This window comes from Atta cephalotes (assembly GCF_000143395.1).
Source record: "Atta cephalotes unplaced genomic scaffold scaffold00014, whole genome shotgun sequence".
Classification (NCBI taxonomy): Eukaryota; Metazoa; Arthropoda; class Insecta; order Hymenoptera; family Formicidae; genus Atta; species Atta cephalotes.
Window position 1 is genome coordinate 6,108,799 of NW_012130078.1, and position 18,546 is coordinate 6,127,344.

Genomic DNA, 18,546 nt, shown 5'->3' on the forward strand with positions numbered 1-18,546 from the left:
CAATATATAGGTACTTCTGCAATTTAATTTTCGGACACAAATTCAATAACAAGTTAGTGAATGTATTAAAGAGAACTTTCATTAGAGTTTCGTAGAGTAAATTAAGCTAAGATGATGCGGTTTGTAAAAAAAATTAATAAATATAAAGGCAATATTAAGAATTGCACAGAAAAAAATATAATCTTAGGAATTTCAAAATTCTTTAGATCCCTGCATTTACCATATTGCATTTATGAAATACTTCTACAATTTAATTTTCTAAATGCAAGTTAGTGAAATGTTAAATACAAGTTTCATTCATAGAGAATAGATGCAATTAATAGGCGAAATATAAACCTGTGGCAGATCGATACATGAATAAATATATGTAGAAATGCAACAAGCTTAATATTCTCTCCAACTCCTGTATATATCAACAAATGCAACAAGCTTAATACAATTCTCTCCTACGTATATTCTATACATTTATCTCGATGCAGCGCGCGTAATTTTCGGTAGCATCGTACAGGCCGATTGATGCGCGGATCGTGAACTGCATACACGAGAAAATGCATGCCGGTCGCTGCCAGTTTTTTTTGCGAGCACAGCAGTAGGACGAGAAAAGGTTAACTGGACTCGCCGATATTCCGTTTACATTCTTCGTCGGAACTGGTTTTCGCCAGGCATCATCGTCGTCGTCGTCGTCGTCCTCACGTCGCCGTCAATTCTATGTGGTCCCTAGAGAGCGAGATCGGCCGAGAAACCGGCGCGAACAAAAGCGAAATCCGGGAATTCCGCACAACCGGACAACAAATCCGGGCGCACAAAACGCACTCTGAATACATCACGTGTTGCAGCTTTATCTCTATGCACTCCGAAATTCGGATCGATATTCAAATGACAGGCGTGCTTTCTTCCGATCGTCGCACAATGAATCGCGTGAGTATTAAATATCAGGTCGGTCTGGATCATCGAGTACTCGGGGTTTCAGTCTGAGCATCGTGTTTCTTCCAATATATAATATATATATATATATATATATGTATGTATAGCTTATGCATTATGATAGTATTGAGTGCCGTGTCTCGCTACAAAGTGCATAAACGAGTCTTCGCATCTCGATGCACCACCAGTATTCAAGCCATTCGGAAACTCACTCTGCATTCAGAAAAAAACGTAATGACAGCATTCAAAGAAAAACGTAGTGGTAACAGTCTCATAAAAGTGACAACTGTGCAAAAATTAATACACCTCTTTAGTTGAATAAATTATTAATAATTATAAAATAACTGTAAAACAATTTAACTATATACATTAATTAATTAGGACACGTTTAATGAAATTATGTAAAAAAATCCCTGAGAAATAGTTTCTAGGTAGGTTTTTGTACAAAATTCCAAATAAGATTAGACAATTTTTTTTTATGCAACTTTGAAATAAATTGGAATGTAAGCAACGCAAACTATATATTGAAAATTAATAAAAGATAAAGACTGTATATATATATATAAAGACTGTATCGTTTTCTCAATTAGAGCCGCGAAATAGAAAAGGCTTACTAAAAAAAAATATGAGTTACTCTATTTAGCTGTGAGTATTGTCTTGAACTTAATTTTTTAAATAGAATTTCGTGATTATGTGTATGCTATACTTATTGCTAAGTGATTGTCAACATTTTGTATAATCAAGAAAAAATCGTCAAAGCAATCATTTTTCAGACAGAAATTAAAATTTAAATAGTAAAATTCTAAAAATTCTACTAAAATAAATAAAATGAATAAAATTCTATGAAAATCCTGATTTTGAAGAATAAAAAAGGAATCTCGTAAAAATTCCAGGTAACAAACGTCTTAATTAATTTTATAAAATTAATTCTGTAAAACTTGTATAATAGTCACTTTTACAATTATTACTATGTTTGTTAATTGTCAGGGTTGCTACAGAAAATGAATTTAAAAATTCCTAGGTATTCTTTTCCAGGTATTCTAGATAAAAATTTCCATGATCAATATAAAGTATGTTTTAAACATTTTAACATTTAGAAGCAAGGATTTTAAAAAAGTTAGCTTGTATTATTAAAAACGCAAACGAAGCTTAGTAGCATAAAATTTTAAGGACAAATTCAAGCCAAAAAAAATTAATTAGTATGGAAAAAAGAATGCAATTACGACGAAAAAGAATGATCAAATAAAATACAAATTTTAATTATTTTTTAAAAATTATTTAAAGTGCATGAGTTTTGAACATGTTTAACTGTAAACGTCAGATGTAATATTTAAAAAAATTATAGAAATTATTTAGAATAGGAGCAGTTAAAGGAATTGTGGGCAAAGTTCAAAATTCCAGTCTCTTTTATATTTTCTCCTGGCTTTTTCCGTGACTAATTTTAATTTCCCTGACTTTTCCCGATTTTCCAGATCTGTGCAATTTTCCAATCCTGTTATTTGAATGTAAAAAGGTACAATCAGCGTAAGATACTTTGTACTAACGATTGTGGCAGACATCCCGATGCAAATTTTTCTTTCTCGCGTTTTGATCTCGACTAAATAATTCTCAAGTAAAGTTTTCAGGCAACGGTATGAAAAAGAATGATAATTTAGCGGCATTTTACATAGACAAAGCTCGTAATTCTCAGCGAAAAAATTACGAGCCTCGCGGAAACTTGTATAATATCGCGTAATGAACCGCGACAGCTGTTACTGATAGAGTGAATTTCTCGCGAAGATCGGCATCCGAGCGGCCGTTTTCGAGAGAAATTCATCGCCCAAGATCGATGGATCGCTCCACTTTTTATCCCGTAGATTTAGACTTTCTGCATTTATGTATTCCGCGACTCGTCCGTTTGCCGTATGCTATGGCCTGAAACACAAAAGCAGCGACCGGAATTCCAAAACTACCGAAACGTTACTCGGGGCGACGAAGACGGCGACGGGCGACGATGATGATGATGACGACCGACGAAGAGGACCGTCGAAGGAAAAAAGAGAGTAGGAAGAAAAAGGTGAGCCTGAAGCGAAGGAGACGGAAGACGAGCGCGCGAACGAAGCAGCTGCGTTTCGTCTGGTCTCACCCATGTACAATGCAAAATTCGGCCTCTAATTCTAAAGCGGTTCGCCAATCAGCCGCGTCATTGTTCGCCCGTTGAAAGCTCGCGATTTTTTCGGGGGGCTAATCGTTCCCTGAATCCTAATGAGCGACTTTGAGCGAGGAAAGAGAATACAAGAAAGGAATTCGCAGAGCGAGAACAACGCCGAAAGGGATATTCAACGGGTCTCGAACAGAATCGCCGCTGTGCTCCGAAATCTCTCGATGGGCATTCGAGAGGCTCTCGACACAAGCGATCGTAATTATAAAAATGAATAATATATTATTGCATTACCACGAGTCATCAATTCGCACTCAAGTTACTCAAGTTAGATGGAATCGACTTGATTAATCTCTCAAGGCGAGTGTACGATCGTATACTGTCGAGCACGTGACATCTCTATGCGTTTATCAGACGCACGATTCCGGGCGTCAGAAACAGTCACCTCGTTCGAACGGTCTCGAGAATCCACGTACAACGTTGATCGTGTTAATGCGACCACGCACGACGCATGTAGCTGCCATGCTATAAATAATACCCATCCACGAGAAGCGACAGGACGGATGATCAATCGAGTGTAGGTGTGGAAAGGAGAGGGGATGACGAGGGGAAAGACAAGAAGAGAGACGATGGTGCATGCGAGAGAACGAGAATGAGAGAAAGCGAGAGCGCGAGAGAAAGAGAGAAGAGAACAAGAAGAAGAGGAGGAAAGAGCAGTCAAGGACGTTGTATGTGACCACTGCATTGCGACGGTGGATTCTGTTGAGGATCTTGAGATTCCTCAACGGTGCTACGGACGCAAAACGGTGCGTGGTGTTGTCTTTATAGATGATGTATAAATAGTACGTTCACCCGAATCGCGCTCTCCTCCCGACTGATCTGAAACGCATTTATTTCGCGTTCAGATGCCTCTCTTACGCGGCTGAGAATATATTGTAATATACCGTGTATATGAACTATCTCTTTCTCTTTCTCAGTGCGTTTATTATTTTCACAATATAATTTACGATTGCTGCGACGATTAAACTTGATTACGAAGAAGACAAGTATTTTGCTGAAGGATTTTGCCTAAAATTTAGGTACACTGAAAAAAATTACTAAAATTTAATGAATATTTATTTGAATATAGTACTAACTATAAATATTTACTAAATGCAAACATATATTTATCTGGTACGAAATCCATTAATTTGATTTAAGTATTATTTTTTTATTGATAAATATTTATTTTAAAATTTAGTTAATTCTTTTTCAGTGTAAATACATATCTGAAAATAATTTTGTTAGACTGTCAAAATAATTAGGAATGAAATTAATTGTTAAAATGTTAAAACTTCTTGCAACATTGTTCATCGTTTGAGATTCCTACACTGGAAAATAAGTTTGATTGCATTAAGTTTGATTGGAATTCTGAATGAAAATGGACAAATAAGAACTTTCTGATTGAATTTATTACAATTCTAGCTGAGATAGCCAGAATTCTTATTGATGTGATCACAATCTTCCAACTTTATTTTCAATCAGAAAATTTTTCTCAGTGTAGGTAGATACATAATTATTTTGATTATAGTCCAACAAAATTATTTAGATTCAAAATTAATAAATGAAATACAGATGATTAAGTCAAATGATTAAATCTTAAAAAAAACGATAAATAATACCGATATAAGCCAACACAGGCTATTCGAATGTAAATTAAAATACCAAAATTATTTAGATCTGTATCTAATATAGAGCTATATCTTTAGATACTTCAGCAAACTCGTTCTTTCCACGTAGAAGGCAGGTGCACTCTCGTTCTTTAATACTTTTGCATCTCGTGGCTTTTACGAGCATACTTTAAATAATGAAATGTGAAATAAATTGAAAACACATGTAATACGGTACGATTTGTATGATACAGTAAAATCAGGTAACGAATTGAAACGGTATCGAGAATATCGATTTCGCGATCCAAATGGGTGACCCGCGTTTAATTATGCAAACATACGGCTGCTTGTCGGGAGAGTGTTATTCATTATCGCGAGATGCGACGCACTTGGCACTTTTTTTAGGTTAAAAATAGTAAAGTAGTTATCTGCAACAAGAACGTGCATTTTCGTAACTTACGTGTATGCCACGATGTTGTAACGTTATATGAGGTTTAATCAAAATGCAAACGACGGCATGTAATGAGGCCGAGATAAAGGCCGTCGCTCTATATTTGCTTAAACCTTTCTTTTTTGGAGGCGATAGCCGGAGAAAAATGCGTAATTGTTGACGTTGTAAACGCCTGTTTGTGCATGATAGTTCAAGGTAATCAAATCGTGCAGAGAGAACGATCTTTTTATCAATAGTAGAATTCTAGCGCAGAATCAATTTATCCTGAAAAAAAAATCATCCAAACAATAATGATAATAAAAAATGTAAAATTTAAATATTAATCGGGCTCTCGAAATTAAAAACTAATAAAATATATCGGGCAATGAGAGCATCAACACAAATTAGTGCGCAATAAAAATATAAGTATAATATCTAATAATGTTTACATAATAAACGTACAATTATTGTCGACACCACCTTATTTGAAACGGTTTTCTTCAAATCATCTTCAGCAAATTCATAGATACTAGATAATAACTATACATTTATACATCATATAAACATTATTAGATAATTATATTTTATTGCGCACTAATTTGTCCGATATATTTTATTATAGATTTTAACAATGATAATAATACGATCTGCCAGCACTCGTCGGAATTTTCGTATCGAAATGCTTTATAGATTCCAGGACATCATTTTCTTAATCGCCATTCAATAAAATTTGTCCTCGTGGATATCGCGGGTTTTCCGGTCGGGCGAGAAAGACAACGCTTTCTCCTCCTCGCCTTTATCTTCTCCTGGTAGTTTCCCGAGGGCCATGAAATGAACCTTGGCCGAGTTAAGAATGATGGCCGTTTTTTTTTAATACATTCGGAGCGGGGGAATGTATGTACGATCTCGAGAGAAAAGCTTTATATTGTATTACATCCATTCGGTATCCCCGTTTCTCCCAATGGAAGTAATCTATCGTGCTGGAAACATGGAACGATGTGATAAAAATCGTCAAATCTGTTTAACTTTACGAAATCAATTTAACTTTAAGAATGCAAGCATAAGGTATAAGAATTAGAACAAAGATATGGATTTATTGTAGTAAAAGTAGGTACTATAAAGTATTTTAGAAAGAAAAGGTTTTCGCGCGTTTTCTTTTTGCAAAGTTCGGTAAATTTTTATTAAGCCAAGGATTAATCATTGCACGTGGCTGGTATGATTATGAAGTTCTAGAGGTATCACGAAAGCATGTAAATCATCTTAAAAACAGTTACTTACGTGACGAAGAAGTATAACACGTACGAGCGAAGATGCATGATAACCGATACAGATACCGTGGTACTCACCTGCAATAAAATCAAAGAAAACAAATGTTAGTTGCAAACTTTGCGATAAGTAAAACGTAGTTTACGAGCCTAACTCAAAGTACACGTATCGCTGTTAATAATTACATAGTATGGTACATAAAAAAAGAAAAATTAAAGAGAAATCTAGAAGATTTATTTTTCACATGCTGATATTTCAGTATATTTATTTTTATAATTAATTCATTTTGCTGTAAATCTTTTTCTTTATAATTGACATAATTATATAAAGCTAAAAACATTGTATATTAAATTAAAAATTCACTTTTATAGCATATAATAAAAGAAAGAGAATTAAAACGAGAAATAAAAATAATGAATTTTAATATATAAATTCTAATAATAAAAATGGCCAAAAGCATATAATAAATTTTATTTTAAAACGTAACCGTTTCAATTCACCGAGTCTTCTTCAACTAAAATAAATAAATCACAAAGAATTAAATACATTCATAAATGATTGAAAATTAAACAAAAATTAAAATATACAAAAAAAGAGGAAAATAATAAGTAAAAATCGCAAGAGCCATATTCAAATAAATGTGTACAATAATAAAATAATTTTATTTTGAAACGTAATGAAATCATTTCAATTCAAGTCTTTTTCAATTAAAAACAAGTATTATGTCAAATGTAAAAAGTATAAATAAAATAATTGTTACACGTAAAATCCTGAATTTAATAAGTAGGCCAGTCCTTGAAATTCATTTCATTTTTATAATTCATCTTATCTGATCCGTATTTTCCAACTCTTCTCAGCGAATCGAAGGGATGGTCCTTGCCCTGCTCTTTGCGTCATCTCATCCGCACTTGACCCAATTTCGAGCACGCGCACGATTTCCTTTCCGCTTCACCCGGACAAAAAAGCTACCCCCTCCCACCTCCTCGCATCGGGGTTGCATTTCAGTTGAAAATTACATCGCGCGACTGGTAAGCCAACCTTGACATTCCCATCGCGCGATCGGTAAATGAAGCCTCGTCACGTAAAACCACGATTGGCGCAAACGAGAGGCAATCAATCCTTTCGACGAGCAGCCTGGAAAAGTTCATCGCCTGTTAAATATACATGATGTTTTACTGCTAAGCAATGGACTGCTATTATTACGTCGAAGCGCGATTGGTTTTACCTTTGATTCGCCCCGGGCACTCCCCCAATTAGCAGGCAAGCGTGAAATGCGCGATGCTTCGAGACGATAAGTAAAGCGAGCATTTACATGGCGCATATTCGATTAAATCTACAATCAGCGTATAATGAAGCTACCGCATCTGAGAGATCGTGCATCGATCGTCTCGTACACGCTCTTAGTTTTGCGCGTGATTACATCACGATTAGACCGAATTTTCAGACATATTTTATTATTACGAGACATTATCGAGCTCTTTGAGGAACGATCAAAGTCATTCTTAATTTAATGAGGAATATTCGACGATTCTAAGATTGCATATAATCTTCCATTTCCGTTCTATTTTCGTTACGATGCAGCCTCATCTTGGAGGCTCCAAAGCTTATCGCCATTCGTGAATCTGATTCGTTGGACATTTTCGAAATTAGATCATCTTTGAAGACTTCGATTGCCTTTTGATAAACTATTCGTATAAAGACGAAAGATATATGTCACAAAATTTATTTTTTAGTTTTTTCGCTAAATTTAAAACTTATAATTATTTTATTTTGAGTACAAGAATGCTACTCTCTAAAATCTTTGGAATGAAATCTAATCCTAAAGAATGAAGTCTCACTCTTGGAAATTGACAATCGAATCATTTTTTTCAATACTGGCTCATTTGTTTTTATTGAATTAGATTCCACTCCAAAGTTCCACTCTAAGAAAGTACAATGTTAAATTCAAATTTGAATTATTTTTTTTAATAATTCCTATGGAAAAGAAAATGTATTAAATTTGATTCAAATTTAGTTTATTATTTACTAAGTATATGTGTTAATACGAACATAATTGTACTTTGAAACTAATCATAAAAATGAATGATTTATATCTTGACAACATGACAAAGTTAAAAATAACAAAATGTTATTTAACTAAGAGATTGAGTTGCCATTGCTCTTTTATCTCTAACAGTGTAGTGTTCACTTAGATAAAAACAGATTCATAATCGACTTATTTTCAAATATTTTCTACGAACCGCTGAATTCGCAATTATCAAGTTTCTCTAGTTCTTATTTTTTTCTAAATTTTTTTCTAGAACTCATTGAAAGTGAGAAATATTTTTTTTATAAATATTACTATTGCTACTACTGTATCATCTGGACAGCAATAAAAATATGTTAATATATGTCGACGTAAACATTTTGTGGAGGCGGATGTAAATCATGGCGAGAGAAAAAAAACGAGAGACAGAGAAAGACAAAGGAGGAAAAAAGGAAGGATGATCAGTCAAAGAAGACCTGTTGGATTGGATGACAGAATATAGGCCGCCCATCCGATCAGGATTTGCAAGACGACACGCTCCTTCTTTATGCATCCCGCGTCGCTGAAATTTTTCCGCTCCGGAAACGTCCGGATGACGAAATGCACCTGCGTGCGCCCGCGATGCAGCCGCGTTGCATCTCGGAAGACAGAGCCATAAATAGAACGCGGAGGTTACTGCGGGTAAATTACAAAGCAGCGATTCTGCGATGCCTCGCAATTCTCGACGCAGTTTTTTATTAAAGTGTAGTACTAGGATAACTGTTCTAATTACTGTGCTTGTTCCTATTAGTGTGTTTTTGTATTTCGATAAGTCATAAAGAAAACTAGCACAAATAAATAAGAAAAAATATTTTTTTTCTTGTTAAGTTAAATTAATGCATACGATATCGAAGATAATATTTTATTTTTTGAATATTAAAAAAGTATTTTCAATATTTGTCAAAAGATATGAGGAATTTATGTGAATCCAGTAATATGTACTGCAAGATTTTAAGATTGTCCCTATTAATGTGCCCTGTATTGGAATTGAGAATGTTGTGTTATAAGTGCATATTGAAATAAATATAATTGAAATAATGATTTATGTAATATTAACTTAAACAATTAGTTTAAATTTATTATCTGTTTTAGTAATTATATGTTAAAATGAATCAAATGTGGGTAGGGGGCACATTAATAGGACCATCGCCTTGGAGGACTCACTAACAGGGACAAAACAGGGACATGTTTTTTTATTTTTGTCAGAAACATTATAAAGTATTAACATTTTTTAGAGTAAAGAAATATAAAGAAAAGAAATAGTTGAAAAACTGATATTGATTGCAAACAGATATTTTTAAACAATTATTATTAAAGCTACAATATTTAATAATTAATTCAGTAATAAGCAAGTTGGCTGAAAGGCACAGTAATAAGGACAGCCCTATTTACCCTATTTACTTTGTCTGAGCGCAACTTTAGCAAATACATCTCTACGAAAATATCAAGTTTTTTTTTACACGTACTTGTATACACGACGGAAACATAATTAAACAGAATTAAACAATTAATATTGTATGATAATTTCAATGGATAGTGCTTTTAAAATTGATATACATTGCGAATACTAAAGTAATTAAACGGAACTTACAGATCGTGTCTGTAATGCGTTATTGATTATGGTGTCAGCTGCAAAGGGTTAATTATTGCATAGCATTCGTATAATATACTACGGAACGTAATTAATCAATTATGATGACACGAATGCCGACCATAATTTCTACGACGCGACATCCGAATGAATACTGATATCTCGGAGCGTTATCTCATCGCGGCCGCGTTATCAGTGCGGGTCATCGTTTTCAGCATATACATATATGCCGTTGAAGTTACGAGATTCAAACAAATGCGGATGCATTTCTCTGAGTCAGTCCGAGTTCATCCATGACCGGACCAAACGGGGAGTGCAATATGGATGCGGCCGGGAAATCAGGATGATATGTACGCTGGTCAGGGTACGCAAAAGGGGGAGGCAAGTAGGTCAGTAGGTGACTCGTGCTAAACAGTGCACCAGGAGTGTCCCGACATTGACCTATATGTCTACTTCGTGTGTGCAACCGCCCTCTCCCTCCCGTAACCCTTCCTTCTCTCTGTCTCACTGTCCTTATCTCTTTCTCGTTACCTCTCTCCCCAGTATCCCCTCCAGCGATGCACTTTCTAGCCAATTGCATATAGAGTCCGCTTGCAGTGTCGGAGTGCACTTGCCCCACTCTACCCGGACGACACCCCGGCGCCGAACCACCGCCCCCGCCCCACGACCTCACTCTCTCATTCTCTCTCTTTCTCTCTGTCTCTCCCGGGCTACCAGCGGGCAATGGTGCGATCGATGCCCTACACAGAGTGATGAAACTCGAGACCAAACGTAAGGTTCTAGAGTACTCCGAGCTACTACCGAGCTTCTTAATGCATCCTCGTAAGGTCTGTGACGTGTATCGCATCAGGCTATTCTCTTTTTCCTCCCTCTTCCGGTGTACACACGTGGCAACCGACTTTTTCGTAAATGCGATTAATGCAATACTAAGAAAAAAGAATCTCGGGAGAGTTCTTTGTTGACGTTCGCGTTCGGTGAAAAAAATTTTTTAGAGTCCCTAATGCATCTTTTTTAATTATAATTTAATTATAATTTTTTAATTATTAATTTAATTTTTTTATAGCGAGAGAAATCTGCAAGGATCTAGCAGGATTGATAGTAAATAAGAACCCGACGAAAAACGTAAGATATGGAAAGAAGATTTCTAAAGATTTAACTGTACAAATTCGAAAATAATTTCATTGAACCATCAAAGTAATTACGTGTACTAAAACTTTTAGAATAAAAGCTCACTTTGAAGAATGGAACCTCATTTTTAAAGAAAATTAAGCCACTAAAAATTAAGCCACTGTTTTTTAAGATTGACTCAATTTTTCGCTCTTTAGAGAGAGATTTCACTTCAAAGAATTTAGAAAGTAGGAATCTCAGGCATAATAAGCAATGCAAAAAGATTTGATTTTCTAGCAACCAGTTTGATCGTTCTATCTAATTATTCTAATAGGTTGATACGAAAGTATTTGTGTATCTGTATCTAGCTACACATTTTTAGATACTTCAGCAAAATCCTTCTTTCATAAAATAAAATTAATCGAAGTAGTATCATCCGATCTTACTCTCTAAATTCTTTGGAGTAGAATCTCACTCTAAAGAAAGAAAATTGAGCCAATCTTGGAAAAGAGTGACTCAATTTTCAATTCTTAAAGAGATTTCACAGAAAGAATTTAGAAAGTATCTAAATGTTTATCAATCGCAAACTGAAAATGCAAACTTCAGACAGATCAAAACATGAAGAATTCAGAGGAAGAATCATCTCGAAGTCCATACTTGATTCCTTTTGTAAACATAAACTCGTCTACTTCATGTGTTATGAACTTAGAACCATTCTGGTTCTAAATGTCACGCGCTTTTAAATAATTGTAAGACCTCGTCCTCCTCCTCTTCCGTCCTAGAGGTCCATCATCCTAAGGGCATTCCGGCCTTTATCTGTCGAACAGCTGCGAAGCCGAGCGTTCTCACCTGTTCCGTGCGAAATGCGTTTATCGTCGACGCTGACCTTGGAGAGGACAACGCAGTAATTAATCGTTTCGTAACGCAATCTGCGTGCGCGGATGCGTGGCGTCAAGGTATAGCCTTGCGGAAATATAAACGGCTTGCCTGGTAGCACACAGGAAGGATGGCAAAAAGAGAAGAAAAAAGTCAGAATTAAAGTTTAGCTCGGCGAATCTAGTCGATTTTCAATGCATTCGATGTAGTACAAGTGTTTCATCCGAGATGCGCAGTCGATGATCAATCATAAAATTAATCTAAAATATTATGAATCAATATAGAGCTGCTATTAAAAATTTACTACATTGAGAAATTATTAAACCATTTATTAAATCAATTAATTTCTTATTCGAATATGGAAAAACAAAATCCTTGGTTGATATAATAAAGGTTTGGTTATTGTAACATTTTATTTGCTTCTGATAAACAAGTTTATCAGATGTCAATATTTACTAGAAACAAGTACTAGAAACAAATAACAAAATGTTACAATAATCAAATGTTGCGTTTCAACTAAACTATTTCATTGCATCATCCAAAAATTTTGTCCATATTTAAACAAGAAATTAATTGATTCAATTAAATAGGTTTTTCAGTGTAGATATCAATAAACAAAATTGCCCCAAAATTGTGTTCGCACCACCATTATGCGCAATGAAACATCTTGCAGTCTTACATCATGGATGCACTTTTCTCATGCGGAACACAGCTTCTCTTTTTCCTCTCCCTTGAGAGGAATTCTCTCGCGCGAGAAGTGCGTGCCCTCGAGATAAAGGCAAAAAGGGTACCGCGCCCACGCACGGATTGCGTAATGCATTCGCATCATCGTCGTGTGGGAAGTCCTGCGTTTTATTCCATCGCAAAACGGTATCGCTATACGACGAGTATAATGAATATCATTCATATATTATGTGTCCCGACCGTGGTAGTGGCCTTTTGTTGACGCTCTCGGGAACGATACAGTGACGGTAATTATATTATGGAAATGATGTAGTCACGGGAACGCGGTAACGACCATAGGGAGAAACATCGTGGCGACCATGCATTTTTTACTTTGACGCTACTGAAAATTGAAGTGAAGAGAGTACGTAATAAATGAGATTTTTAGCATGTTACTTGAGGGCTTGTGATTTTTTTTTTTAAATAATAATTATCATATCTGAACAAACAAATACATACACTAAAAAAAAATTTATTAAATCTTAATAACGCTTCTTTAAATACTTCTTTAAATACCTACTTTAAGTAAACATTTACTTATAGAAAATAAATATTTTTACCCAAAGAATGATAATTAAATCAAATTAAAATGATTTTTGTATCAAATAAATATGTTTACATTTAGTAAATATTTATTTAGAACTATTCAAATAAATATTTATTAAAATTTAGTTTAATTTTTTCCAGCGCATAAAAATTTTCGAAATCGAATTAGATAAGTATTACATTAAAAAAGAATAATTGTATACAAAATACATTTGAGATTTTATTGTAATAACAATTATAAATTAAATGTATAAACCAATGAGAATAAATTAAATATGAAATAGATTACATTTCGAAATTCTACTGTTTTAAGAATTTTTGTGATATCGCTAAATATTATAATGTAGTTAGTACTCAATTTTTTAAATTAATTTAAACAATCTAACTTTAATCATCAATTGTATAAGAAACATGAATACATCTTTTTTACATTGAATTCATGGTATCAACCTATTGTTAAATTTGAGGAGAAGTTCAAGGTATAATAGACTTCATGCGATTATTATACGACTTCTGAATTCAATTAACATCAAGTTCTGATTTGAAGCTGCTTGTTTCTAGCTGCTGTTTCTTGCAATAATTCTTCTTGTCAACATGCGAATACAACGTGCGTTTTTTTATATTTTAATTTGTGAATATCTTGCGTAGTTTACCGGTAACCTTTTTAAAATTATTATTTAACATTAAAAAAAACCCGATAGAGGTCGAAATGTCTGTTACAAAATTTAAATTGTCGATATAAATATTTTTAATCACATAATAACTTGAGTGGTTCAGTCCTATATTATATTATTAATTTATTTAATTAGTTGAACCGTTATTCTTTATTGAATTTTAAATAAGAGAATTAATTTCAGATTTTTTCAGATTTCATTCAAAACGGACCTTAAAAGTTCGCAAATACATTCACCTCGATTTTCATCATAATTTTTCAAATCGCATTGCAGCTTGAAGATAGAAAGAGAAATCAATATGAAACAACGACGAGGAATCGTAATATCGCTGCTCTTGGCTGAACGTGCAGAGAGGCTAGCAGATAAAAAATTTCCGCTGAAAACAAGTTATAGCTTTGCATGCGGCTCTTTTTCCCTCCTCTTTCCTTCCAAAAGAACGAAGACTGAAGACGAAGATAATGTTTAAAATATAAAATAATACGTTATACAAATGATACTTCTTTTTACATAGTCACTTATTTTATCGAGTGTTCTTTTAGAGTTCAGCCATAACACATGGAAAAGAATATCGGCGCAACTTTGTTATCGTCACGAACGACCGTCCTTATCGCGTTGTATTTAAAAGTTTTACGTATCTACTCCATTGCGCTGGTCATGCACGCGGCCTACGACTCTTGATTCTTTTTTTTTTTTCTTAAGTTTGTCGTGGTGCTATTAATGTCGCGAAATAAATCAAATACGTCACATCTCGCGACCGATAAAGTCTCGAAAAATGAGTTGGTCAACTAAAAAGCCGATTTTTTTATACGCAAAATTTCGATATTTCTATTCGTAAATAAGGAAGGAATATTTCAGTCCATTATAATAATTTTAATTAACCTTCCTGACGTCACAATCTGTAGTCATAGTTACACTCAAAAACAATTTCTGATTGAAAATCAGGACGAATCAGAAATTTCTAGTTAAATTTATTAGAATTTTAGTTGAGATAACCGGAATTCTGGTTAATATTATATAATATTTCTAGTAAAATCTACTAGAATTCTTATTTTTATCAGAATAATAATTTATATTAAACAGAATTCTTAATTAGAATTATCTTAACTAGAATTCTAATAGAAAATTCTTAACTAGAAAATTCTGATTCGTCCATTTTTCATCAAAATTACTATTTAATCTAACCAAATTTTTCTCAGTGTACTGATACTGGGTTTACAGAACCCATTTAATTTATGTTAATTAAAAGATATTACTCAAGTCCTTATTAAAATTTTAAGATAAATAATAATAAAATGTGATAATTTAACATCATAAATGTTAATTTTACTGAGAAAATATGATTTTATGATTTGTTTACAACTGTGTCAGTGCTACCTTTTTTGAAATAAATAGTCACCTTCTAACATATTTATCTTGTATTAAATTAACACATAAATTAACACACTTGATCATTCGGAATACGTGAAATGTGTCAAAAGTTTTAAATTTAGCACAAATTTTCCAATATACTTTGTAACATGAAAAACAATTGTTATGTGTCATTTCCAAGAAAACTATGCTATTGATAGCATAATATATTAAACTCCGTAGGGCTAAGATTCCTCACATTATAAAGAGTTACCTCTCAAGTTTCTAATGTTGATATTCTCTAAGCGGAAGTACAGTATTTCTCCCTAACATCATAGAACGCATATTGCACGAGTCGCACGCGTTATAGTTTCATGTTCGAACAACAATGTATCACCGATCCGTCCATGCGTGTTCGCCGCAATTGACTAAAATTACGTGGTCATGCCGCAATTGCTGCAATACTATCAATTCCGCATCGATCGACGGCTCGATCCCAGAGTGTAAGAGGTCGGCACCGCCGGCGTCCGAACATGTCGAAGATTCAACGATAAAATTCGCGTCGCGAGTAAATCAGCATAGAAATCGAAATACGGGCGCATGATCGCGCAACTGCGAGATATCTTAATTGCTACCCGCATATGAGCCTTGCGAGAGGATCGGATGGCGATGGCGGTCGCGGGCACGATGGTGCGCCGTGCAATCCCTGTAACTAAATTATCAGTACGTGTTTAATTAAGCGCGGGGCTCGTGCAACGCTGCTCCCGGCCAAGGTCGTCCCGCAGCCGTGGCGAAATAATTGGCGAACCGACGCGGCGTGCTTCGAGAAACGACGATGCGCCTCGGATATAATCGCCGTTGAGAATCGCCACCATCCGTGGCGAGACTCTAAAGTCGAGGAAAAGACGACAGAGGCGTAGAGGCGCGTTAAGGTATCACAAAACTTATAATTCACGTGAAATAAAAGGAGAAAACAAAACGCGATAATAGAAAAACGCGCAAGTGTGTTTTATATTGAGTTGGAACAAAAGTTCGTAGCGACTTCGAAATTCAAGTAGCTATAACTTCGTTAAAGACGAACGAAATTTAAATTAAAAAAAAAAAAAGAGTTTTAAAACTTAAACTCTTTATTTTCGAAATGTTTTGTGAGTTCTTGTGTATTTAGTAATGTTTAAAAATATGTAGAAAACTACGAGCTGGACAAAGTGAAAAATTTCTTCTTACTTTATGAGCCTCGTCACGTATCCAAAAAGAAAAAAAAGTGGCGAAAATTTTCGATTCTCTATTAAGCTTAAAGTTTTTCCTATAAAATCGTTTTTGTAAAATATTCCTAAGATTTTGTTATTGAATTATTGCGAATTAAATAAGAGAAATATTTTGACTTGATTATCCAACTAACTCTTAAAAATCATCATCGTATTGCAATTAAAAGCAAAATTCTTAAAGCTGAAATTGTATTGTATAATTGCCAAATATAAGCAACAATAACTGTATCAAATGATTAAATTCTGTTTTATTGTAGTAATTATGATAATAAAAAATTCCGAGTAACCATAGCGAAATACAACTTAAATGTTGTAACACCAAATTAATTTACGATATATAAACTTTACGATATATCAAACTTTATTAATTCATAATATGTAAAAAATATATATTTGATATATTATAAATTAAAAATTAAAAAATAAAAATTAATAAAAAAATTAATAAATAAAAAAACATGATACAAATAAAGTAGCGCTATGAAACGTTTGTTTCAATCAAACATTTCCATGAGTTTAAACGGATATCTAGTTATGTATATCCTTGTCTCGTGTAGTCAGTCTCGTAATTCGAAAACTCATCAAGTTGCTTAGGCTGATTGCTCTGATAATGACGCTAAATTATTCAGATAATTTACAGTATAATATAGTATAATTATTACTTGCATGAAATATTTATAGATGATTATATGACATATTACTTTGTACGATGCCGCACAGCGTCGTTAATGCCATTGCAATAATCGACTGACAAATGGCAAATGATGGGAACAAAAACGTCACTAACCTATTTTTCAAATAATCACTCGTTCGTGCGTAAAGTGATAATTGATTGTAAGTAATTTGATTTCGAGTATTCGCAACGACGGAAATATCCACTTACAAAATTTGATTCCACTTCAGCGAAAATTATTACAGTAAGTACACGCATTACCGATCGCCGAATACTCGTCACACGTACCGTTTAACATTGAAAGAAATTATACATTTCGTTTGCATAAGTTATTTTCTCCATTGTATCCAGCATAATGAATTGCACGATACGCAGTTTCAAGTGAGGGCATCAGAACTTCGAATCACACTTCAACAAGGTCCTCTAAATTAACTGAATAAAATGCAATCTATTTTGTTTATCGATAGGAAATTAATTTTCCCTTCTGTCACTCACTTATCAGCTACTTATCGTTAGTCGTAGTATGTCACTGTGTCAGGGACGTAATTTACAATGGCTATTAAACGCGAGCGCGTATAAAAGGTGCTCTTTTTCAACAGGTCGACCGACCTATAAAATAAAAAAACCCGTCAATGACGCGAATCGCAAATGTATTCTCTGCGTGCTAAATAAGAAACAGTCGAATTCCTTTTTTTTGCTACGTCAAACGGAACGTAGCTTGCAAATATGTCAATTATGCGTATCGTTATCAATTTCCATAAATAGGTAATCGATATCGGTGAGCTCGACGGAGGCAGATCGAAGCGCGATTCGCACGCGGAAAGAAAAACCGCAGAGGCTTAACGATGCGTGAACAAATAGCGTCGCGGCCTTCGTTCGTGGTACATGGCTCACGCTATATGGAGTAGGTGTGTCCTGTTTCCGCGGTGAGCAACGCCAATGTCACTGGGTCGACCAGGCGCATTCTGCACTCGCCATGAGAAACCGGCAACAATGCGCGGTGCAGCAATTGCATAACGCGATTGCATAATTGCGCTCTGCACGAGCACGGCGCGCAGCGCAGCGCTATGCGCTCCTCCCAGATTGCGTGCTGCAACGATCAATAAACTCGTTCCATCGCGAATGTGTATATGCATGTATAACACGCGTCTAGAAGCGTGCGTCTATATAGTTGTCAATCGCACGCGTGTCCACTATAATCGAATGTCACTTTGTCGTATCGAATGTCCACTCAATCGTTAAAAAATCGAGTCGTCTCTCTCTCTCTCTC

At 34.5% G+C, this 18,546-nt stretch overlaps 1 pseudogene; it reads left to right on the plus strand.

The window, feature by feature from the left end:
- The first annotated feature begins 3,700 nt into the window (after nt 1-3,700).
- Nucleotides 3,701-10,429, plus strand: LOC105617923 (annotated as a pseudogene).
- Nucleotides 10,430-18,546: the final 8,117 nt, after the last annotated feature.